This window comes from Adiantum capillus-veneris, chromosome 8 (genome assembly GCF_014529385.1).
Source record: "Adiantum capillus-veneris isolate H3 chromosome 8, ASM1452938v2, whole genome shotgun sequence".
Lineage (NCBI taxonomy): Eukaryota > Viridiplantae > Streptophyta > Polypodiopsida > Polypodiales > Pteridaceae > Adiantum > Adiantum capillus-veneris.
The window spans coordinates 159289148-159314790 of record NC_140938.1 but is presented as its reverse complement, the minus strand read 5'-3'; positions in this window follow the sequence as shown (position 1 = coordinate 159314790).

Sequence of the window (25643 nt, the reverse complement as noted above, 5' to 3'; positions counted from 1 at the left end):
AAGAGTTACTCTGAGAATTCAATCAAAACTGTCGGATGCACAGTTTTACATATACAGATTAATCAATATGTGTATCCTCATATGTTTTACGTGGTTGAAGACCAAGCTACACAACAACCATTATTGCTAGGACAACCATGGCAGAAGCAATACAATGCAATGATTGACTGGAGTTCTAAATCAGTGCTTATCAAATACGAAGGTGAAAGTCAATCAGTTAAGTTCACCAAAGGAGCAGAGCCAACTCCAAAGGACGAATCCAAAGACAAAGGTAAACAACAACCAGAGAAAAAGAAGAAGCAATGGCAACCAAAAGTTTCTTACAACCGGATTACTCTTCGACGAGGAATTCTCAACAGTGGATAAGGAAGACAAGCAATAATATAACAGCTCAACCTTGGGAAAAAACGGAGTCAAAGTTGGTATGGAGACCAAAAAAGGTTGTGCCAGAGAACACAAAGGTGGAAAACAGAGTCTTCAATACCAGACAACAGAGTGATTCCAGACAATCAAGGACAGTGAAACAGATCTGGATTCCAAAGAAGTTCATGACGGCACAAAGCTATAGCAAGCAAATTTGGATCCCAAAGATTTGTAAACAGGAACTCCCTTCAGTACAATCAACGGAAACTCCTTGGTGTTTCAAGGCGAGGAAATCAACACAAAGAACAAAGCAGGTTTGGGTCGCAAAGAGTTTGTGGCAAGCACAAGCAAAGCGGAAGCAGATTTGGATTGTGAAAAAGAACAACAAAGTAAAGAAGAATCCATCTACTGATTCTACTACCGAAGTGCCAAAACCAACCCAAAACCCGACCACCAATCCTTCAATCAAACAAAGAGCAGCTTTATTGGAAAGATTGTTGTATCATCGCTCTACAATTGCATTGGGAACTTATGACCAAAACAACTACAATGCTTCGCCCACAGACACTTCATAGTCGTTCGGGAGGACTCAGACTAGGAGGGGGGGAGGTATACAGGTATACAGGAGCTACAAAGCAGCTACAAGCGACAAAAACAAAGAAAAACAAAAATTATATTACAAGGGCAGTGTCTTACATGATTTTGTAATTTTTATGTTTGATTGCGGATATTGATAATATTTATGCCCTTATATACCTTGTTTTGCAACAAGAAGAGATCAAATGATGAATTTGGGTCTCTAGACGTGTAAATATCACTAAATAAGAGTGTTTTTGGAGCTAAAAAGTGAAAAAAAGTGGTAATCCAAGTCCAGAAATCACAAATAAGTGTATATTCATATACACAGGGTTACCAGCTATTTATCGTTTATGTTTGGAATTTTTTGGCTTCAATTTGCTATTTTTCTTTATTTTTAATGATTTTCTTAATAAAAGTAAAAGAAAAATAAAAAAGCAGGTGAAATGAGATCGGAAAAAAGAAAAGAATAGACGGTGATGGTCCTAATGACAAGGGCAACCCATGGTAAAAATTGGGTACAGTTCTGAAAAAGTTGCGGAAAGCCCGAAATGACAGAATTTTGGCAAAGTGGACAGATTTCTCAGAAACAGGTCAAACGGAGTCGAAATTGAGAAATTTCAAATCCTAAAGTGCATTTCACGACGAGATAGGAGCACATGTCAAATTTGGTAACAAGTGATCCGGGAAGTTCGAAGTTAAGTATTTTTCACTTCACTTTCAAGCTCATTTCCACTATTACCTTCTTGGAGAGAGCAAAGAGCACACAGGAGCATCCGACCTTCTACCGCCTTCTACGACTGCTACGAGAGCTCAGAGGACACCAGACATGAGAGGTAGACTCGTTGCCATAAGCCTTTGATGCTTATCGTTAACTTTTGTCGCGAAAACTGACCAAAACCAAGAAACAAGAGCAGACGGGGAATGGGGAAGAACGCTAGGTAGGGGCACAACCGCCTAACCAAACCTTGCAAGAACTTAGAGGTGGGTTACCCTAGCATAGAAGATGGGTTTCTAACACTCAAAGCTCGAGAAAGAACGACTTGAAAAACCCTAGGTCAACAGAGCCTGCAAGAGGCAAACAGGAAAAAGTTGTCGAAACGACACAAAACTTCTCAGGAAGTTTAATAACATCGAGGGCAATGCAACCATGGAGTATCTCCACGTTTGGACCACCAAAAGTAGGTCGGAACAACCGATTCGGCTGCGGACACACAAAGCGTCATTTTGGCATAACGGCTGAAATTGACGACCGAATGAAATGAAACTTCACAAGTAGCTTCAAATATACATGGATGACTTATGTTTGCAAGCAAAACCCAAAAGAAAGCTGATTCACTTACCGATGGTGAAAAAGACGCTTTCGGGCAACCAAAAGGAGAAAGATGGAGAACGGGAAGCCAAAGTCAAGTTCAACCAAATAGATGGCTTCACAACATATCCAATGAGCTGGAAATGCAACTCTCGAGAAGAAAAGTTGAAGAAATTCAACTCCAAGGCAAAAAGACGACTTCGGAGACTGAAATGCCTATAAGGGGGCTTTTTAGCTAAACTGATGACTTTTTAAGTTGAAAACTAGTTAGCAGGGCTTAGGGGACTAGCACAAAGCATTCTTTGCACAAAAAGACCAACATTTCAAGAAAAGACATCATACGCGTATGATGTCTCACAACATGATTTTCACATCCATTTCAACATTTGAGTGCATAGCCTCATTCCACATGTTAATCATATCCTATGAACCAAGTATCATGAGAATTGGAGTTAGAAAACCCAAGGAAAACCAAAAAGACGCAAAGTAGGCCATAAAATTGATTTTTGGTCCTAATTTTGTCAAAATAACTCCAAACTCATTGAAACTTTGTAGGATTGTTGATTAACACATCTACAAGCTATCTGGAACCAAAAAGTACCATTTTGACACAAAAGACATCATACGCGTATGATGTCTATTTGCACTTACAGAGCCAAAACTGCTCATTTGACATCATACATCCATTATATATATCTAATACATGCTACATATGAAATTTGGAACCATTTGGTCAAGTGGATCACCCCATTAGCCCAATTGAGGGAAAATCCTTTACCTAAAGCCTATTTTTGGCCCAAATCCAACATACTCAAGTCCAAACCAAGATTTGAGTAGATATAGTCCTTCACTAGTACATGGGGAGTCCACACAACCAATCCCATGAAAAATTGATGAAAAAGACATCATACGCGTATGATGTCTCCAGAGCCATTTTTAGCCCAAAATCTATCCAAACTTCATAAATCCACTGAATAAGCCTATCTAAAGCCAAATCCAAGCTTATAGAGAAATTTGGTCCAAAAATACACTAAAAGACATCATACGCGTATAATGTCTCACTATGTGATTTTGGCACCTCAGGGCTTCAACCACCAAACAGAGTGATCTACATGCCATTTGAAGGTGAACCACCAAGTTTTATCCAATTTGGATCATAAAATTCAATTCCCTTTCAAAATTTTGCTAAGAGCCTGAACTGGACTAAACTGGCCAAAACTTGACCAAATGGTATCCAAACTCAAATCCAAGCATATGATACTCATGTATACACTATCAGCTACAAGCACAACCAATATGAAGTCATTTTGACACAAAAGACATCATACGCGTATGATGTCTCCAGCTTGATTTTGAGCCCAGTTTGCATATTTTTTCACCTACCCTGCATCCTTAGGCCCTGAATAGCTCATGTTTCAATTTTCAAGTCATTTGAATAGTTAAAAGCTTCATTTCGGCTTTCAGTACTAAAAAGACTCTAACTTCTGAAATTGGAGTTACAGGATCCATGGATTCCGCCAAGTCATCAGCAACAAAGAGAAAAAGACCGACAATCAAAGATGCTCTTGCAGAAGCAGAACCCTTTGACATTCCAGCAGAAACCCTCAAGCCAACCAAAACTTGGGTGGAGGAAGCAGTACTGGAACAAGAGGGAATAAAGATCTACCAGGGGACTTTTAGAGATCCTCAAGGGCAAGCGGTGGATATACCGATGATCCCACAAGAATTGGTGGATTATAGCAGGTCAGAGAACATCAGCAGGTACCTGGAAAGGGGAGACTTGCACAGATTCTTCACCTCGAGACCATCAGGTGTAGATACAAGAAGAGTGTATGAGTTGGCAACCTCCATTCAGAAGGATGGGAAAGCCACATTGACAGCAATAGATGGAGAGAAAGTAGAGGTACAGATCACTCCACAGCTCATTGCAGATGCATTGAAGCTGCACAACAAAGGGAGCTCTGTCAGGGAAAGAAGGGAGGCTATAGAGGTTTATGGGTCCAAGAAACAGAATGCAACCTATGGAGATATGGCATACCAAAGAGCGGCAACCCTTTGCCGAATGTACAACCAGTTTCTCCATATTTGCAGTAAAAGACCGCAAAAGTATACGACACCACCCCATGCCATTGCGACCACCATCACATGGGCATTAAAGAGCAATATGCCAAAAGAGGTGAATTACGCTCAACACATCCACGAGCAAGTAATTGCCATGCACAACGAGAAGCCAAAGTATATAGGAGGAGCTGAAGTTCTGACAAGAATAGCTTATGAAGCTATTGGAGCCAGAGATCAATGGCCAAAGGTTCCCTTCCAGAATGAGTGGCTTAGAGAAGCCGATGAGGAGGAAGAATAGCCTGAAGTATCCAAGAGGGCGTCCACAAGAGCACGCAGGAAACTAGAAGTAGTTTCAGAACCTGCAGAGGATGTGGACGAGCCGCTTAGGAAGAAAGTAAAGAAGAAGGTTTCTCCCAAGAAAACCAAAAGTCAGAAAGCAGCAAGAATGGAAAGACTGGTGGAGCAGTTTAGAGCGGAAAGAGCTCTAAAGGGGGACTTTGAAGAAAAGTGGGTGCCAAACCCCACTAAAGTCGGAACTAGCTCAGCCAGGCCACATGTTGATCAATATGATCAATATATTAGAGCTTATGAGGAGTCAGAGGCTATACTGGAGCAGCAACCTGTCGAGCCATACACTGAAGAGGAAGTACAGCTTTTAAAAGCTGAGCTGAAAAAGGACGACAAGGGGAAGAAGAAAGTAGATGAGTCTACTGAACCTCAAGAGAAAGACGAGCAAGCAAACAAAGGGAAAGCCAAGATGACTGCGGACAATCAGCCCTCCTTTAATGATGTACCAAGCCCAAAGAAGACGGAAATCATTGTGGAAGAGACCATAGTAGAGATGGACACGGCTGGTATGGAAAAGCCGGAGGCCGGGACCAAGGAAAAGGAGATAGATCCAATTCAGCAAAAGAAAAACGATTATGAGGATCTGGTAGCAATAGGGTACACTGAAGAAGAGGCCCTTGAGGCAGTTTATGGGATCACCCTACAAAAACAAGATGATCGGAGAGGGACAGAGGAAAAAATAAAGAGTACAAAAGAGAGTGAAGAGAAACTGGACGAGCAGAACGTACTAGAAGAGCCGAAGCCAGTGGAGGTGGTGGCAGAAAAAGCTTTAGAGTTGACAGATGAAGATGAAAAAGACATGCACAGGGTGCATGAACTGCTCAGCAAGATCAAAGAAAGATCCAAGGCAAAGGAAGTGGAGATTGAGACAGCCAAACAAAGGGAAGCCGAGTTGCAGAGGAAATCAGAGAATGCTATGACTGAATCTGAAAGTCATAAAGCATCACTCTACGACACGGAAAACGAGAGAGACGGCTTGATACTCCAGCTAGCCGAGGCTTCAAGAGAAGTAACAAGTGCACAGGAAGCAAGGGAGCGGATGGAAGACGACTTGGAGGCGGCTAAAGATGAGCTCATTGAGCTAAGGGAAAGAGTCGAGCTCCAAGAAAGAACAATCACTAGACTCAGAACTACCCCTAGAGCTAGCATAGCAGGAACCGAACAAGAGGGAGCTCTTGTACCAGCTCTGGAAGACCAGGTCCAAAGCTTACAAAGAGAGCTAAGATTAGAGCAAGTGCAAAGGTTGCACATTGCGGAGGGATCATTGGCAGCAGAGGAGAGGCTCACTTTAGAAAATCAAACACTAAGAACAGAGAATGAGACCCTCCGCAAACAGCTCCAAGATCTACAAGAGCAACAAAGAAGAGAGACAGAGACACCACAAGAAGAATCAGGTGGAGCAGCCATAGAGCTACCAGAAACTGGAGAGGCAACCACAATTGAAGATCCAGCCCCAGTTCAAGAGGTGGCCTCAACTTCAGGAATCTCTGAAGAAGAAGAACAAAGGCTCCATGACCAAATAGAAAAGTCAACAGAGGAGAGTGCCAAGGCGGAAATGGAATGGGAGAGGAGACTCCTAATCTCCATTAGACTTCAGGGACTAGACACAAAAGTGCTCCATGAAGAGTGGATGCAACCCAGCATGCCTTTCTCTTTGATGAAGTTTGAAGTGATAAAAACGAAAAAGAGAATAGAGGAGGAGCAGTATGTCGCTCTTTACGAAGGCGACATCACAAAAGAGGAACAATCAAAGAAGATTGTAGATTCCCAGCCTAGATGGAGGAAAGGTTGGCTGAACAAATACCCAGCCTACCTCATCTACTTGGTAGAGGCACCAAAGGAGATTCGGGAGGATGCAACCTTCTGCCCGGTGCCAAGAGTCAGAAGCTGGAAAGAGCATCACAGGATTGCAGAAAAGAAGCCAAATTGGCTTAATTACCCCAGGAGGCCAGGACCAAAGGCAGGAGAGAAAATAGGTAAAGCATACGTGGTGAAAACCCTAACGGGCACCATCAAGCTCTTTACTGGCTCTCCTGACCTTTCGTGTCAAATGCTCAAGAAAATTTGCAGGACTCTTTTTGCTTGCATTGAAGTGTTCGCGCCAGATAAAGCCACGACCTCGAGTCTACTATCGACGACCGACACAGTGACTGATATGATGTACGATCTTTCATTACAGCCTTCTCCAAAAGTGTTACACCTCCTATACCAAAGGATTATGTTCTTGCCTAGCTTCCACATGCAAACATTCGAAGAAGCTTTCTACACCGGCTTTTTCACCCACGAAAGCAAAATATTTGGCCCAACCTTGACCATCGGAAACCTACGATACGAATCACATTTGCAGATGCTCAAGACGACAGGACTTTATTGACCAAGCATAAAAGTCATGTCAGGGACGACATGAACGCGGAGGGGGGGAGTGTTGAGCCAGCAGAGGATCACACCCACATTTTTGCTCACACTCATCATTTTTGTAACCATTGATTGTAATAAATGTCTTTCCGTCATTGATTTTGAATTGAGCCATTCATTAAGTAACGGGACTCAATTGAGTTTCCAGCTTGTAATCCCGAAGTAATTTCACTTGCTGATGTAATTAGTTAGAGATGTTCTCACCTCCAAGGCTGAGGTATATAAGCCAAAGTTTTTGTAACCTAAGGAGATTCAGATTATTAATCAAAGTGAGTTTTTGGAGCGCCGTGACTGTGTCTGAGAGAGAGAGAGAGAGAGAGAGAGAGAGAGAGAGAGAGAGAGAGAGAGAGAGAGAGAGAGAGAGAGAGAGAGAGAGAGAGAGAGAGTCTTATCTACTTGCTACGTGAGCTACGGAGCCGCCATTGGAGAAGCGACACCGCCATTGTGTTAGCAACGGCGAGAGCTACGCACAGATACCAAGAGTGCGCGCTATCGGCTTCTATGGGTGGTAAGTTCCTACGAGCTTCGGTGTGAGTTTTCTTCCAACTCGTGTGTCGGAATGGAGCGTGCATCATATCTATAGAACCACAACGAGTAGAGCTACGCATTAGTACCATCGGGGTCAAGTTTCGGTCACCTGTATTTTTCGGCCTGTCTTCATACGCGTTTACCGCACGGTGTGGTTATAGGTTGATTTTGCAGTTCAAGTCTTTAGGGTGTTGTTCTTACCTAGTGTATAGACTTCCCCTTGAGTTTGAGATCGATTCAATGATTCTAGATCCTGTTTCGTATAGCATTCGTTCGTAGTACGGATTTCAGTCACTTGCGTATTTTAGAACTTAGATTTGATTTCCTTAGTAGTGATTGTCATTAGAAGGTCGAGTAGGTGATTTGACACCCACCTAGTTGTTTCCATGCGCCTGCGGGTCAAGCTCCGTCCTCGTCTGACAAATTCTGTTGTTGGTTGAGTTCTCGCTATTTAGATTCCGCTAGCGGCGTAACCGCCTTAACAAGAGACTACCGCGATGATGTGGTCACGTCGAGAATCCGGTGAGGGAGACACGTGTAGCGAAGAGGATAAGACACACTCACTCTCTCTCTCTCTCTCTCTCAAACTCGTACGACAGTGGATTAATAATTAAAAATGTTGTTCAAAAAATGGTTCTAAGGTGACTTTTATACTTGAGTCACCTTAGCTCAAAAATGTACATTGGGTTCTCTTCCTCATAATTACAAAGTGGGAACAAATATGGGTCCTGACTGACTAATTAATCTTTACATAACCCAGACAAGTGGATCAAAATGGTAAGACGTCTTTGACATAAAAATGGGAATTTGATAGGCTTTACAAGATGGGCTCATTACAACAGTTGGACAAGTGGGGCTCCAACACTCCCCCCCTCCTAATTCATATCTACCACGACATGATCGTCTTTGTCTTCAGTGTCGTTGTCGTCCTTCTTGGTTGATTTGATGTAGAAACACATCATATCGCATAGACTCGCTTGCCATTAATGGGCCAAAATTTTTGGATTTGTATATGAAGAAGCCTGTGTAAAATGCTTCTTCGAAGGTTTGGAGATGGTAGCTTGGTAGAAACATCAGTTGTCTGAAGTAGGCATACAACACTGGCTCTGTAGGCGGCCCACTTAGATCATATGACAGTTTTGAAATGCTTCTTTCTGTATTCATATACTCTGAAGTCCAGCTTTCTGAGAACACTGTGAGACAGGCCAAAAATGTTCGAGCTATTTTACATAGCATCTTGCAGGATAGGTTGGGAGAACCTCCGAATTCTGTGATGGCACCCTGAAGGGTTTTCACCATGTAAGAACAGGATATTCTCTCTCCCTCTGCAGGCCCTGGAAATACTGGATAATTCAGCCATGTAGGATTTCTGCTTTGTAGTGCTTTATGTTGGCTGTAAGTGTATGTTCGGGGCGTTGGGAAAAAAGTTCTATCATTCCTCAACTCAGGCGGTGCATTGACTAAGTGGATCAGGTTATTAGGGTGATCCAAAAGCCATTGATGCCTCCACTTTGGCTTGCTGTCTACTATCTTGTTTTGCTATTCCCGATCCTGTAATTCTCCTTCAAACATTGGCACTTGTTCTTCTTTTGCGAGCTGCCGTTGGTGTGTCAGTGTTTCGTATTTCAGCAGAGCATAGGGTAACATAGGGGCATTCCATTCCTCCCGTAGCTCTGCTGCTGTCTTGCATGATCAGGAGAGCCCTTGTAGAATCTCCTTTTCTAGTTGCATGGCCTTGTACCATATCATCTCTGATTGCTTTTCCATTTGCTCGGCCAAATTCTGCACTTCCAATCTCGTGACTGAATCTTCGTCTATTTCTTGGTCTTTGGAGCCAGGTTGATCAGTCTGTGTATCTGGGGCCTCCTGATCATCTGATTCTTCCTTGTAGTCATCTTCACCCCCATATACTTCGGTGAGTCCAGCCAAATCCGTGGCTGCTTGCTCCAGGTGCACTCGTACCTGTCCTTGGTTTTGCCTTGCAGTTTGTAGACTTGCGATATGCGCAGACATTGTTCTACTATTGATTTGGAGAGTTTGAAATTCCATCTCTTTTTGAGCTACAGACTCCTCTAACTCTTTTACCCTGATGTGCAAATTTTCATTTTCCTCCCTGAGGGATTTGGAAACAATACTTTCTATTTCACTGTCATGAGCTGGTCCTTGTTGCTGTTCACTTTGCAAGTCCGAAATTTTCCTTTGTAATTGATCCTCTGCTCTAAGCGCACTTTCGGCTATCATTAAGCGCTTTTTTCTTTCCAACTCCAGCTCTCTCTTCAGTGCAGCCACTTATTCTTGCGGGTGGACTACCGGTGTTGTTGGTAGCGACGTTTTTTGTTTCTTAGCTCATCTATTTCCCTTGCTTGTATATCGGTTGCTGCTCTCAAATCTTTGACTTCAATTTGTAAGTCATCAATGACGACTTGCAAACTTTTGACTGTCTCCAGCGCATCTTGCTTTTCTTTTTCCAACGTTTGGATGTGTTCATATCTGTCACTCACATCTTCAAGGAATACATTGATTGTATCTTCACAAATGGCATTGAAATCTTCAGACTCCTGTAAATTTTCCTTGAGGAGATTTACTATGCTTTTGAGCCCCACGATCTCAGCCTCTCTGATGCTGATCAGTTTTAGAGTGTCATCTCTTTGCTCCTGCAGTCTCAGAACTTCTTGATGGGTTTTTTCTAACTTTGTTTTGTTGGACCTGTTTTGATTAGCTAACCATTGACTGTGCAGTCTTGTTCGGTTTAGTAGGGTCTCCATTGACTGTAAATCTTCATAGCTTCCAGCTCAATTTCTTGAGAGGAGGAAGCTTTTTCTTTTGTCTGATCCACCTCTTTTTGCTTGACTTTATCAATTTGTGATATGGTTCCAGTGTTTGGGTGACCATCTGTTCTTTCTTCTTCTTCTTCTTCTTCACAGGGTGGTGTATGAACTCTCTCATCATGATGTGAGCTCTCTGAATGCGAAGGAGAGTCAGCAGGTGGGGTTGATTGCCTCTCACTTGTCTCTGGACTTGGAGATGGAGGTGGTGTTTCCTGATCTCGTGAAGTTGGCCTCAACTGATCTCTCAAAGTTTGGAGATACTCCTCTTCTAGTAGCAATTCTGGTTCGTCCCTAGCATTTCTTTCTTGGATGTACCTCTCGAACCAGTCCAACTCAAAAGCTTGGTTGTTTTTATTCTTCATTCTCAATGTGTAAGTGCTACTAGAAGGTTTCCAAGTGGCGCCTACATCGCCTCGTAGAGATCTCTCGAGAACAAATCCTTCTAGCATTCTTTCCATTTTTGCTACCTTCTACAACCTGGTGTTGTTTTCCATTTTCGCTTTCCGCTTCTTTAGGCCGACTTCTTCCTCTTCAATTCTTCTTTCATCTTCCATATTTTCTTGTGTGCTTTTGGTTACTCTTTCTAGCCTGCGTCCTCCAATGGTGTTAATAGAGGCTGGTACTTTCCTTTGTGATCTGTCTTCGATATTATCTCTTAATACCAGCCAGTCGTTTTGATGAGGAGAAGGTGGCAATTGATCTGCCGTGCCTATGGCCTGGTATATTACTCTGGTGAGGACTTCTCCTCCTGCAATGTAATTTGGTCTGTCCTGCTGTAGCTTTGTCACTTCTTCAAACATATATGAGGCGTGATCTATATAGAACTCATGTGTCATTCCCATAGCCCATGTCACTGTTGTTGAGATGCTCCCATGTGGTGTAGTGTATCTTGGCGGTCTTTTGCTGTAGCTCAACAAACACTGACTGTATATCTGTGTCAGTTCTCTTACTTCCGGGTTTGCTATGAGTTCGAAAGAAGGCAGTTTGGACTTTTGCAAGTAGACTGTGAGGTTTTCCCTTCTTTCTCTCATGTTGGCTCATTTATCAGACAATTTCAATGCCTCCTTGATGATCTCCTTGGTGATCTGGATCTCCATCACTTCATTATGCATGCCTGCTACTCTGCAAGTTCCATCTTCTTGGATAGTCTCAATTAGGTGTTGTACCCTCTTGAAATCTATCTCCACTGGTGGTAGTGAGACAAAGTTCCACAAGCCAACTTTTTTGAGACATGACCTTTGCGGTGATCTTTTCAGGTAATTTTCTGACTCCTTGGGGATCATCACTGTATCCACTAAATTTATTTTGTCATCCACATATGAACCTTGATAGATCTGAAAGGCTGCTACTTGTTGCACGTCTGCAGGTATCCAGGTGGTCGCTGGCTTTAGTGAATTGGGTAGAAGTGCATAGGGTATTGCACCTTCCGTTGCCAGGTTCTTGCCTTTTCTTTTTCGCGGAGAAGCATCCATGGATCCTATATTCACAAATAATAGTTAATGTACAAACATAGTACTTATTTTCTAAATTGATTACCACTTAATCATGCATCTAGATGAGCCTTTTTAATCCCAAGATGAGTTAAGGTAAAATGTTAGCAGATAGACAAGCTCTTCCATTGTGCGACTCTGACGGCTTCAAATTAATGTTGTCGGTGAAGGAGAACAAGTCCAAATGCCTTGAAATTTTGTGTGGTGTATGTTCACAGGGCATGTAAGGTCATCCTATAGTCCCAAACTGAAAATCAGTTCATTCGCAACTTGTGCCCAGTCTATCGCGATAGACTGGCCATCTTTTGACAAGGGTCCTATTTTGCAATTGTGACTCCACCAAATGATTTCTCATACCTTGCACATGATCTGATCTTAATTGCACCTCAAATGAATGTCAAGTGACCCCTTTTTGGATCAACTCCCATTTTTCCAGATTCCTTCCAAGAGATGTTGGTCTATCTCCTTCATTTTGTGTTATTTTGTGCTCAAACTTAGTGGTTGGGTAGTCTTCTTGCATCATGCTGAAGCCAACTGTTAATTCAAATTTTTGATAAGATGGCCTAGTATCACTCTGATTATTCTGTCGCGATAGACTGGAACTTAGTGTCATTTTGTCATCTTTTGCCTCTGTGATCCTCAGTCTGCCTTCTCCTAGTTGCTGTAAGGTTGCTTGACCTCTCACATGTGAATTTTAAATGTCTGCCCTTGAGATGTCCTTTTCTGACTCTTAGTTGCTTTCATGTTTATCTCGGCTTGCCATATGAGTCCATCCTGTCACCAAATTTGGTGTACTGCCTCCATATGCTTCCCCAAGTCTATCTTGTGAAAATTTGGAAAAGCCTGTCCCCCAAAGATTGTAATAGCAAGTCTATCGCAATAGACTAGGTTACTTGGCTAAAAGAGATCCATTTTGCACTTTGATTTGATAACGGTGGTCATTATTCCTTGTTAGCACCCCTCATGAAGTCAAAATCAAAATTTTACTTGTCTAATTGTAATAGCAAGTCTATCGCGATAGACTGAGTACCTATTCATTCTTACAAGTTTTTTGATGTTAGTTGACCACAATGGTGTTAGAAGGCTCTCCTAGACACACACATCAAGTTTTAATCAATTTAGAAGAGTGTACTCCTTGTTTGCAGCACTTAGCTGGTTCTGGAGTCGAAGCAGACCACTTAGGTGATGGTCGTCGTTCCTTTTGGTCATTGTATGATTTCGGCTGTCTTTTATTTCCTTTTGACCTTCCGTCAAAGCAGCCAGTTGTTGTTTTGGTGTTTAAATCACCAAGAACGACCATTTGGACATCTTTCTGGCATGTTGCTGGCATTTGCCCTAGTGGAAGAGCTTTTTTCTTGAGTGGACACATTCCAACTTGTAGTTGACCTCTTTTGGATGTACCTTGTTAAATTTGGTGTCATTTTGTCACTTGGTCGGTCCGTTAGTGTATCGTGACGCTTTGCGCAGTTTCCGTCAGATAGGGACTTTAGGCTCCGTTTTGACGAACTTTTTCATGGTCTAACCATTCAGTCGGTTTGTCGAGGTTATTGGCTTGCTGCCTATGAGTTTTGGCTCATTTTCGATCACTTTGGTTCAGGTGCCCTTTTGCAGGTCCTGTGAAATTAGGGTTTTTTGGGCGGCTTCCTTCACTCTTTCCGAGGTCATAGGCTTGATCCCTAAGCTATAGGCATTGTGCCTTTCAATTTTGGTTCCATTTGGTGGCCTCTAGGTCTCCCTAACAACCGGTCTACCGTATGTGTGTTAGGAAATAAGACGTAGCTAAATAGATTTTTGAGTAGATTACTTAATGGAGAGAGATAAATTTCACACACAAGAGATTATAGAGTAGAGAGAGAGAGAGAGAGTACACACGATATACGTGGTTCACCCAATGTGGGCTACGTCCATGGGAAAGCAGCCACTCAATGGCTTTAGCACTTCAAAAGAAGAAGTAGTTTACAAAGGGATTAAACCCTTAATAGAGCTCCCGCCTTGCTTCACTCTCACCACCTCACACTCCCCTTGTTGCATCAACTTCACACTATGAAATGTGTGTAGAAATGGCCTCATTTTATAGGCCAAAAGGGCTGCCCTCTCTTATGAGAGACAGCAATGTGTAGCCGCCCTTGTGCGAATAAGTCCAAATCGGACCCTCCAATCCGCCCATGTGTGGCCGCCCTTGAGAAGACAAAGTCCGCTTTTGAATTCGGTCACCGGCCACCGGCCATTGACTTCCGACCACTGGCCACCGGCCATTGACTTCCGACCACCGGCCATCGGCCATTGACTACCGGCCACCGGCCAACCGACCGGTTGTTTTCCGACCACTTTCCGGCCGCCGTCCGGCCATAATATTCCGGAAAATATTATGGCCTCTAAAGTTGCCCCTGTTTCTTGTCCGTGAAAATTTTGGTTTCCGGTGAGTGATTTTCCTTCACGCACGATGGCTTCTCCTCATAATGGGGGCCTTACAAATGTGCGCTTTTACCACAGAAAATTACAAGGGTAAATCAGGCTCCATACTTAACAATCTCCCACTTGGAGACTGATCTCCAAACCAAACCTGTGACTGCTTTCTATTCTGGCTTCTTATCCTTCAATGCCGATTGAAGATGAGCAAAAGCTCAACTTCTCCTTGTTGACCACGTTTGTAAACATTCTGCATGATTTTCACTTGTATGCACCTTTCCTAGCTTTAGCTGTCCCTCATATCTCACCTCAATGTGCTTTGTCCTTGAATGAAAGGCTGAGTTCTTTGCAAGATGGATAGCGCTTTGGCTATCACTGTACAAGACACAATTGTCTTGTTTGAATCCAAGCTCTTCTAAGAATCTGTGAAGCCACATAATTTCTTTGCTTGCCTCCGTCATTGCTACATACTCTGCTTCCGTGGTAGAAAGTGAAACCACTTTCTGCAGCTTTGAAGCCCAGCTTACTGCTGTGCCTCCAACCGTGAACACATAGCGAGTAGTGCTCCTTCGAGTATCTTTGTCACCTACCATATCTGCATCAGTATACCCTTCTAGAAAAATATCAGTTCCTCCAAGATACAAAGCATTTGTTGTTGTCCCTTTTAGATACCTAAGTATCCACTTCACAGCTTGCCAATGCTCTTTACCTGGGTTGTCCATGAACCTACTCACAACTCCCACTGCATGTGCAATGTCTGGCCTTGTCTAGACCATAGCATACATTAGAGAACCTACCGCTGCAGCATATGGAACTTTAGACATATAGGCTATCTCCTCTTGTGTCTTTGGACACATATCCTTCGTTAGTTTAAAATGACCATCCAAAGGTGTAGAAACTGGTTTTGCATTTTGCATTGCAAACCTTTCTAGTACCTTCTTGATGTAATCTTCTTGAGATAGCTTTATTGTCTTCTTCGTCCTGTCCCTTGATATTTTCATACCAAGTATCCTCTTTGCAGCACCTAAATCTTTCATTGAAAAAGATTTAGACAGCTCCTCTTTTAGGTCTTTGATGTCCTGCATGTTAGCACTTGCAATCAGCATGTCATCAACATACAACATTAGGATGATGAACTTCCCATCTCCCAAATTCTTCGTTTAGACGCAGTGATCCGAGTTGCATCTTGTGAATCCATGATCCAACATCCATCGATCAAACTTCAAGTACCATTGTCTTGATGCTTGCTTTAAACCATACAAGCTCTTCTTTAATCTGCAAACCATTTTCTCTTTACCTTTTACTTCATACCCCTTTGGTTGAAGCATGTAGATTTCCTCCTCTAAGTCACTGTGAGGGAATGCTGTATTTACATCCATTTGCTCGAGATTTAGATCATGAGTAGCCACAAGGCTTAAGACAAGCCTAATTGAATTCATTTTTACAACAGGAGAAAATATTTCATTGAAGTCAATACCTTTCTTTTGAGAAAAACCTTTTACCACAAGCCTAGACTTGTACCTTTTCTTCCCACCTTCTTCTTCCTTCAGCTTGTACACCCATTTGTTTTGAAGTGCCCGCTTACCTTCATGCAACTCAACCAACTCCCATGTTTGGTTGCGATGTAGTGAGTCCATCTCCACTTGCATGCTCTTCGTCCATTCTTCTTTGGATTCATGTTGCATAGCTTCTTCGTATGATTCCGGCTCTCCAGAATCTGAGATCAAGAGATGGTTGAAGGAAGGAACAAACCTTTCTGGAGGTCTACTTGCTCTTGTAGATCTTCGGGGATAGGTTGAGGCTCCTCATTTGGTTGACGTTGTTGCACATTGTCACCGTTTGCAGTCCTTGAGTCTTCACTGTCCTCAAGCTCCATGTACTCATCACCTATTTCTTTTGTTTGTTTTCTTTCCAAGTAATCTTTGTACATATTTTGTTCGTTAAAAATTACATCCCTCCTCCTTAAGATTTTACCATCTTCAGGATTCCATAGGCGATACCCAAAGTCTCCTTCTCCATAGCAAATGAAGAAACACTTTTTGGACTTTGCATCTAGCTTTGATCTTAGGCTTCTATCTATGTGCATGAAAGCCTCACACCCAAACACTTTGAGAAATGCATAATTCACCGGTTTACGTGTCCATGCCTCTTCTGGAACTCCCCCATCCAATGCCGTTGAGGGTGACCGATTGATTAAGTACACAGACGTACTTACAGCTTCCGCCCAAAGCTCAAGTGGTAGGCCTGCATGTAGCCGCATGCTTCGTGCTCGTTCCATGATTGTCCTGTTCATCCTTTTCGAAATCCCATTTTGTTGAGGTGTCCTTGGGGTTGTCCTTTGCCTCCGAATGCCATTGCTAGCACAAAAGCTTTCAAAAGCTTGGCTGCAATATTCGCCTCCATTGTCGGATCTGAGGCATTTAACCTTGGTACCTGTTTCATTCTCCACAAAGGCTTTCCACCTTTGAAATATGAAAAATACATCAGATTTATTCTTCATGACATAAACCCATGTTTTTCTAGTCGCATTGTCTATGAATGTTACATAGTACAATGATCCACCAAGTGATGGTGTACTTGCAGGACCCCAAACATCAGAATGAACCAACTCAAGTTTTTTATTTTTTCTTTCATTTCCTGATTTTTGAAATTTTACCCTCTTTTGTTTACCATAAACACAATCTTCACAGAACTCTAAGTCCACTTCTTTCAAACCTGGTAGAAGCTTCTTTGTTTGAAGGATTTGCATTCCTTTGTCACTCATATGCCCAAGTCGGTAGTGCCACACCGCACTGTCAACTTCTATAGTTGCTGCACAAGCTGAAGGTTGCGTGGTAACAGTACACAAGTAAAGTGTACCGACTTTTTCTCCCTTGGCAACCACCAAAGATCCCTTTGAGATCTTCCACCATTTGTTTCTGAATGCAATGTTGTGACCTTCATCGTCCAATTGTCCTGTAGAGATCAAATTTTTGCGAAGAGAAGGAACATGCCTAACATCTTTAAGCTTCCATTCATTTTCGTTAGCAGTTTTGACAGAAACTGTACCTTTGCCAACAATCTCACAAGCTTCATCATCTCCCAAGTATACGTACCCAAAATTACCTTTGGTGTAGTCTTGGAAATGTTGCTTGTGTGGTGTCGCATGGAATGAAGCCCCGGAATCTACTATCCAGGAATTAGACACATTGCCTAGTGAGAGATTAGAGCATCTTGCCCTACTTTACCTGCCACATTGGCCTCCGATGTTGGCTTGTTGTCTTGAGACTCTGTATCCTTCTTCTTCTTGGACCAGCAATCCATCTTGATGTGGCCCTTCTTGCCGCAGTTCCAACATTCAAGAACTGACTTTGTGCGTGACTTGCTCCGCCTTGAGCGATCATGACCCTTTTGGTTTTTGAACCTCTTCTTAGGCCTTCCTCTTGTTTCCACTGATAGTGCAGCACTTGATGATTCTCTTGTGCTTCTCCTTCGCATTTCCTCGCTTAGGAGAACACCCACAACATCATCAAACTTAAGAGTATTTGTGCCAGAGATAGAATTACTTACAGCCATCACAAGGCTGTCCCAACTATCCGGTAGAGATGATAGTATAAGGAGAGCTCGCACTTCGTCATCGAAATTGATTTTCACCGATCGAAGTTGACTTATGTTTGTGTTAAAGTCATTTAGGTGTTCTGCAACTGAACCATTCTCTACCATCTTTAGATTGAACAAGCGCTTCATAAGATATTGGATGCCGATGGTTTCTCGTAGAAGTCGTCAAGTGACTTCATCAAGTCCTCCGTGGTCTTCATCTCCGAAACATTGAAGGCCACCGTTGACGCCAAGCTTAACCGGATTGTTCCCAGTGCCTTTCGATCAAGGACAATCCATGCTTCATCTGCCATTGTTGCAGGCTTCTTCGCAAGACCGCCTAGTGGCAAATAGAGGTCCTTCTGGTAGAGATAGTCTTCAATCTGCATCTTCCAATGTTGGTAGTTTTTGCCGTTGAACTTCTCAATCTTGAGCTTCCCTTCCTCCGCCATAATTCCCACTCAATTCAAGGAATCCTTTCCTTGAGATAATTTAGCTACGAGCAAACCTTGCTCTGATACCAGTTGTTAGGAAATAAGACGTAGCTAAATAGATTTTTGAGTAGATTACTTAATGGAGAGAGATAGATTTCACACACAAGAGATTATAGAGTAGAGAGAGAGAGAGAGAGAGAGAGAGAGAGAGAGAGAGAGAGAGAGAGAGAGAGAGAGAGAGAGAGAGAGAGAGAGAGAGAGAGAGTACACACGATATACGTGGTTTACCCAATGTGGGCTACGTCCACGGGAAAGCAGCCACTCAATGGCTTTAGCACTTCAAAAGAAGAAGTAGTTTACAAAGGGATTAAACCCTTAATAGAGCTCCCGCCTTGCTTCACTCTCACCACCTCACACTCCCCTTGTTGCATCAACTTCACACTATGAAATTTGTGTAGAAATGGCCTCATTTTATAGGCCAAAAGGGCTGCCCTCTCTTATGAGAGACAGCCATGTGTAGCCGCCCTTGTGGGAATAAGTCCAAATCGGACCCTCCAATCCGCCCATGTGTGGCCGCCCTTGAGAAGACAAGTCCGCTTTTGAATTCGGCCATCAGCCATTGAATTCGGCCACTGGCCACCGGCCATTGACTTCCGACCACCAGCCACCGGCCATTGACTTCCAACCATCGGCCATCGGTCATTGACTACCGGCCACCGGCCAACCGATTGGTTGTTTTCCGACCACTTTTCGGCCGCCGTCCGGCCATAATATTCCGGCGAAAAAAAAGTCTCGGGGGCCTCTACCCCCGAGGCCTCTAAAGTTGCCCCTGATTCTTGTCCGTGAAAATTTTGGTTTTCGGTGAGTGATTTTCCTTCACGCACGATGGCTTCTCCTCATAATGGGGGCCTTCCAAATGTGCGCTTTTACCACAGAAAATTACAAGGGTAAATCAGGCTCCATACTTAACAATGTGTGCACAGGTTGTGATTGTGATGCTGGCGAGGTTTTGCGACTAACTGAAGTAAACAACACTTAGAGTCAGTGTTGACGAGCATACCTCTCATATCTTATGTCGATCTGGTGACCGTGCGCGATGGATGAGCTCCTGGAAGTCTCAACTGCTGTAGAGAGCTCTCTCTCACAATGATTTCTAGCCTAGCCTCTCTATATGTAATCAAGATTCTGACACAAAATTTTCTCATCTTTTACCTGTGGCCATAACTTTTTGCGAGATGCAGTTTAGGCTCGCAATTTCCTGATTTGGACCTCGCTTGCTCCAGTTCTACAATTTTTGTAGATTTCTCCTGTTTGGTCTCGTCATGACGGTGGTCATTTTTGCCCTGTCACCTTTGCAGTCCCTATTTTTTATGTGTCTTCTTTACCTTGCTCTGATCAGGCGTCTCTGCTGTTGTGTTTCCATATGGAATACGGATTTTTTTCTATAATTTTTGCTAGAAAATGGCTAAAATAAAACAAATAAATCCCAAAATAACCCAAAAATAGCAATTCTAACCTATAAAAATACCAATGAAAAGAAAAACACTTTGTAGCTCACTTTTCTCTCGTCTATGTACATTCTCACTCATAATCGTCAACCTTGGCCTATTTTTTTGCTGTTTTTCGACATTTTTTTGGCCAGATTTGACTCTCTTTAGAGTATATACACATCCCTAGGGTCTCATGTATGATCATTTGGTTCCCAATTCTGATTAATTATGAGGGCATATTCTTTTTCCAAAATCACATAATAAAACGCAAAAATGGTTGAAAAATTGATCACAAACATTGGCCTCTAATATATGACGTGAGTCCGCATTTGGAATGCTTCCCCCCCTCCTAGTTGGAGTCCTCCCGGACGACAGGGTATCGTGAAGGGTATGTGCTGTGCATGGGTGTGAACTCGTGCTAATGCAGGCCTTGTAATGTAGCCCTATATGCATGTACAATCAATGCATGTAGAAAGAATTTATGCGGTGTAAGAGGAAGGTATAAGCGATTCGCTTAGTGGCATTTGTCGTTGAGGTTTCCTGTGGTAGCCTGAGTTGGCTGGCAGATTTTCTTTGCAAGGAGAAGTTGTAAATCTGCCGCTCTTTGTTTGATTGTTTTCCACTGTTTTTGAATTGGCGTATGTGGATTCTTTGAAGTCGATATTGTAGTATATTTTGTTGCATTTTCTGGTGGAACATTATTTCTTTTCCATTTGATGACTTCGGTCTTATAGATCCTTGTAGTTATTGTTGTGGATTCTGCTTGTTTCCTCGTGCTGATTGCATGGTGTGGATTGGCATTGACAGTTGTAGATAACTGCTCGGTGGTCATCTTTGGCCTCCATACTTGTGTTGTTGGCACGTTCTGAATGGGTAATTTTGGCCGCCATACTACTATAGTCCGTTGCGTATTCGACCGATTGACTATGGTTCTTTGAAGCTTTGCTGGCTTTTGGTGTTTTGTTTGTTCTTCTACCCCCTTTTTTATAGGAATTAGGCAGTCTTGCTTTATCCAAACTTTATATTTCCTCTTTTGATGGAATTGTGCCTCGGCTAGATCTGTACGCTGTACCCAAACTTGCCTGGTTCCCAGCATGGTTGTTGATTTTTGATAATACGTGCACCCAAGACTCCTTGAAGATTGCAAGTTCCTCTTTCACAAGGTATATCAAGCCCCTCCAATCTTGTGGGGACCTGTAAACTCTGTTTGTTGTTGGTCAATGCCTTGCGGTTGTATTGACTCCTGTCTCCTCCTTGACATGATTGGTCATATGATAAGAAGGGTTCTGAAAAGTTTTCATTTCGGAACAGTGCTTCATTAGTATCCAAATCAATGAATACCCTGTTAGCTTTCATCCATGACACTGCTAAGATACACGGCGTTGCTGAATGGTGCTATTGTCTTGAGCCCTAAAGTCTGTTATGGTCTTTTCTACTTCTTCGTTTTGTATATCCGCTTCGATTGTTCGGAATGTCGAAAGAGGATATTCGTCAGTCATCATTGAGGTGACCATGTTTATTGTCCTGAGAAACTGCTTTCGTTTAGCAATGCGTTCCTTGGCTTCTTGTTGTGCCTGGTCCTGAATTCTTTGCTGTTTCTGTTTATAGGCTTTTCCATAATGCAATTGAAACAACATTTCCGGTGTTAAAGGTAGATGACATTTTTTTAAACGACATCCACTAATCCAGTTCGACATTTCTTTTCCATCTAGAGTCGACAGTTTTACTGCTCCGCTGGACGATATTTCTTGGACTAAATAAGGTCCCATTCCCCTTTTCTTTAGCTTTTTGGCATGTTGTTTAAGGGTGTATACTAAGACATAGTCGCCCGTTTTAAAGTCCTTGTTCTTGACATGTTTGTCAAAAAACTCTTTCTGTTGTCTTTTTTTTTGCGTATATGGCTGCTACCGCATTGAGTCGTAACTCATCTAATTTTTCAAGGTCCTCTAACCATTCTGAAAGCTCATGCCCCATCCAGTCCAACTGTGTGGCTACCCTTAGTGTGGGAATCAAAAATTCAATAGGCAATATTGCATTTAACCCATATACCATATTAAATGGCATAGCATTGAGTGTTGTTTTATATGCAACTCAATATGTCCACAATGCCGAATATAGCATTTGATCCCAGTCCATTCTTGTTTCACTAACCAGTTTTGTAAGAAATGTGCACAATATTTTGTTTGTCGCTTCTGCTTGACCATTGGCTTGTGGATGGTAGGGTACATATTTGCGATGAATTACCATAAACTCATTTAAGAGATGTTGGATAACTTCATTTACAAAGTGTGTCCCTCTATCACTCACCAGCTCAATGGGAAGGCCATAACGTGTAAACACATATTCATATACAAATTGTGCCGTGGTTTTAGCGTCTGCTTTCATTGTGGCTTTTGCTTCCACCCATTTGGTCATGTAATCCATGGCCACTATGACATATTGTGCTTGTGAACGATACGCTGGTGGAGTAATAGGACCAACAAAGTCCAATCCCCATTTAGCGAATGCTCGAGCACTCATCATTGGTGTTAAAGGCATTTCGTCTCTTTTAACTGGTACCTTAGTGCGTTGACACTCATCACATCTTTTCACGAATTCTGCTGCATCTTGAATCATGGTTGGCCACCATATACCTGCAACCATAATGATTTTTACGGTTCTCTCTGCTGAAAAATGACCTCCTGCTATGCCTGCATGAGCTTGTTCTAATGATGGAAAGTAGTCATTTTCATGAGGAACTAACCTCAACTAGTCATCAATTCCTCTTTTATACAATTGGTCTCTAATGAGGGTATACCTATTCACTTCGATTTGTAAAGCCTTTTGTCTGGATTTAGACCAATCTCCTGGCAACTCCTTATTAGTCAAATATTCCACAATAGCATGACTCCATGCGGGTGCTACTGTCACTTGGTATAATGTGGCATAATCCACAGTGGTATTGGATGTGCAAAAGTTGCATTTCTTGATGTAATTAGCTACATCGCCTGCCATTCCTGGCCAATACACTCCAAGTCTTCTTAGTTGTTCATAGGTCATTTGTTTTCCTCGATGGAATCCCCCTGTTTGTGTATGGGCCTCCTCTAGATACGTTTCGTACTCCTCTGGGCCTATACACAACCTCAGAATCCCATCGTGTCCATGATGGTACATTCTTCCTGCAAGCATTGTATAATTTCGTGCTTGTCTAACGTCTTCCACTGTGTGCTTGTCTAAGGTCTTCCACCGTGTGCTTGTCGTCAAGATTCATTCCATATGTCAACAACGGAATAATTTTTTCTGACCATTTCGGTACCATCTCTATATTAAGCAGGTATGCGTCTGGGAGATCATCATCTACCCCAGTAGCTTTTTCGCCATGTAGTAATCGAGAAAGGTGATCTGCTCTTTGATGAGTTTTTTCTTTCTTAACTACTACCGTAAAATCAAACTCCAGCAACACAATGAACCATCTTACAATTCGTCCCGTGTTACAAGGTTTGTTTACTAAGTACAAGAGCGCGTGGTGATCCACAAAAAATGTGAATTTGTTCGCAAGTAAGTAATGCCAAAATTTCTTTACCGCATACATCATACCCAATCCTTCTCTTTCAGTGGTGGTATAATTCTTTTCTGCACTGTTGAGTTGTCTATTAGCGTAACTGATCGGAAAATTTGTATTACCCTCCCCTGGTTGTGCTAATATACAGCCTATTGCAAATGCCGAAGCATCTACATGTACATGGAAGATCTTTGACCAATCTGGTGCTTTTAGAATTGGTGCAGATACCAGTGCATCTTTTAGTTTTTGGAATGACTCCTCACATTCATTGGTCCAAATGAAGAGCGTGATTAGACTATACAAGGGTTTTGCGATTATAGCGTACATGTAGATAAAACGTCGGTAGTATCCACAATGTCCCAAAATGATTGTACCTTGTTGAGATGTCGAGCTCTACACCTTGAGCTGGCATCCACTACGGGTCTTGGCCGCTTACGGCATTTACTCACTGGCGCGTTAGGTGACCGACACGGAGGATCTCTGCCAGTGATTCTACAGCTGGACTACACTTATAGTGCCAGCCTAGTACGCTTCTAGCGAGTTCACACTTAGTGACCGCATGTACATATGTGCTACTTTTCAGCTTTAGCACTTAGTCATTTTGTACTCTCTTTTCTGTAAAGAAGAAGAAGAAGCTTTCCATCTCTGTGTGCTTTGTGCTTATCTTGTGTAGCTCTCTTGCATCCTCATTCTTTACATGGTATCAGAGCCTGGTGCAGGCAAGAGAGGCTAAGAGAGCAAGAGCATCACAATCCCTTCGTTCGCAATCCACGACCAGATGCCGAAGGTGCCCCGTGCAGTGGAAAATTTTTTAGGGGTTTTTCGTATAGGTTTCTAAACAGGTCTCCAAAGTGCAGTACACAGAGATTTACTGTACAAGTACAATGGTTGTATGTACGCTTGATTGTGGACACTCGTTGAGTGTAGAAAGCGTTACAGGAACCACGATAGCAGGTTCAGCAGATTTGCAGGTTTTTGCAGATTGCAGCTATTTTGTCTTAGTGCTTCAAGATGTCTGACGGTTTCAGTCAGATTGTTACTGAGAAGCTTGAGAAAAATAACTACCCTGCATGGAAGTTCAGAATAACAAATTTCCTAAAAGGAAAAGGTTATTGGGACTATGTAGAAGGAGACAATGAAAAGGAACCAGAGATTCCCGAGGCAAATGCTACAGCAGAACAAAGGAAAGCTTTGAGGGACTGGCAACAAGGCCAGAGCAAAGTGATGTATTGGCTTTCTATGAGCATCACAGATGGCATGATGGGCTATCTACAGGATGCTGAAACCCCCGCCATTGCATGGAAAAACTTAGGCAGAGTGTTCGAGGTGAACACCAAGGCCAGGAAGCTTCAACTAAAGTCGGAGCTAAATCAGGTTAAGAGGAACAACCTCTCCATCAATGATTATGCTTTGAAGATCAAGAGCATCATTGAGGCTCTTGGATCTATTAAAGTCTCAGTGGAAGACGATGACATTGTCCGTGCATGCTTGGATGGTCTAGGAGATGAGTATGTACATTTTAGGTCTTCCATGAATACAAGAGACGACATCCCCGTGTTCCAAGATTTGATTTCTATGCTTATTCTTGAGGAGAAGAACCTTGACACATCTTCTTCTCATGGCAGAAATAATTCTGAACAGGCCTTCTATTCTAACTCCAACAGAGGTAGAGGTAGAGGTCGTGGTTGAGGCCCAAGGGGTTGCAGGGGCCAATTTCTGGAAGGTCAATCAAATCAAAACAATATAGGTGGCAGGGGAAACCAGTCTCAAGGCAGGGGGAGTCAAAGAGGTCGTGGTGCAGGATCAAGCAGGCAGCAACATACTCCAGATAGTAGAGAATGTTGGACTTGTGGTGAAAGAGGTCACATGTCACGTGACTGTCCAAAGGGAAAAGCAAGTAGAAAGAGAGAACAGGGCAACTATGCATCTACTAGCAGAGATGCAGATGACAGCAAAAACGAGCGCATGTTTGTTATGCAGCATGTAATGAATACAATGACTGCAGAGAATTCCACCCAAGATGATGTTTGGTATGTGGATTCAGGTGCCTCTAATCACATGACGTCTCGTGGAGAGTGGTTTAGAGATATGCGCAAACCAGATGTGTCAGGCTATGTGCAGACAAGAGATGACACAGCTCACCCCATTGCTCATGTAGGGGACATACCTCTAAATACGAAGAGTGGGAAATCAAAGTACTTAGCAGATGTACTTCATGTCCCAACCATTACAAAGAATCTTGTTTCTGTTGGACAAATGGTTGAGCAGGGTT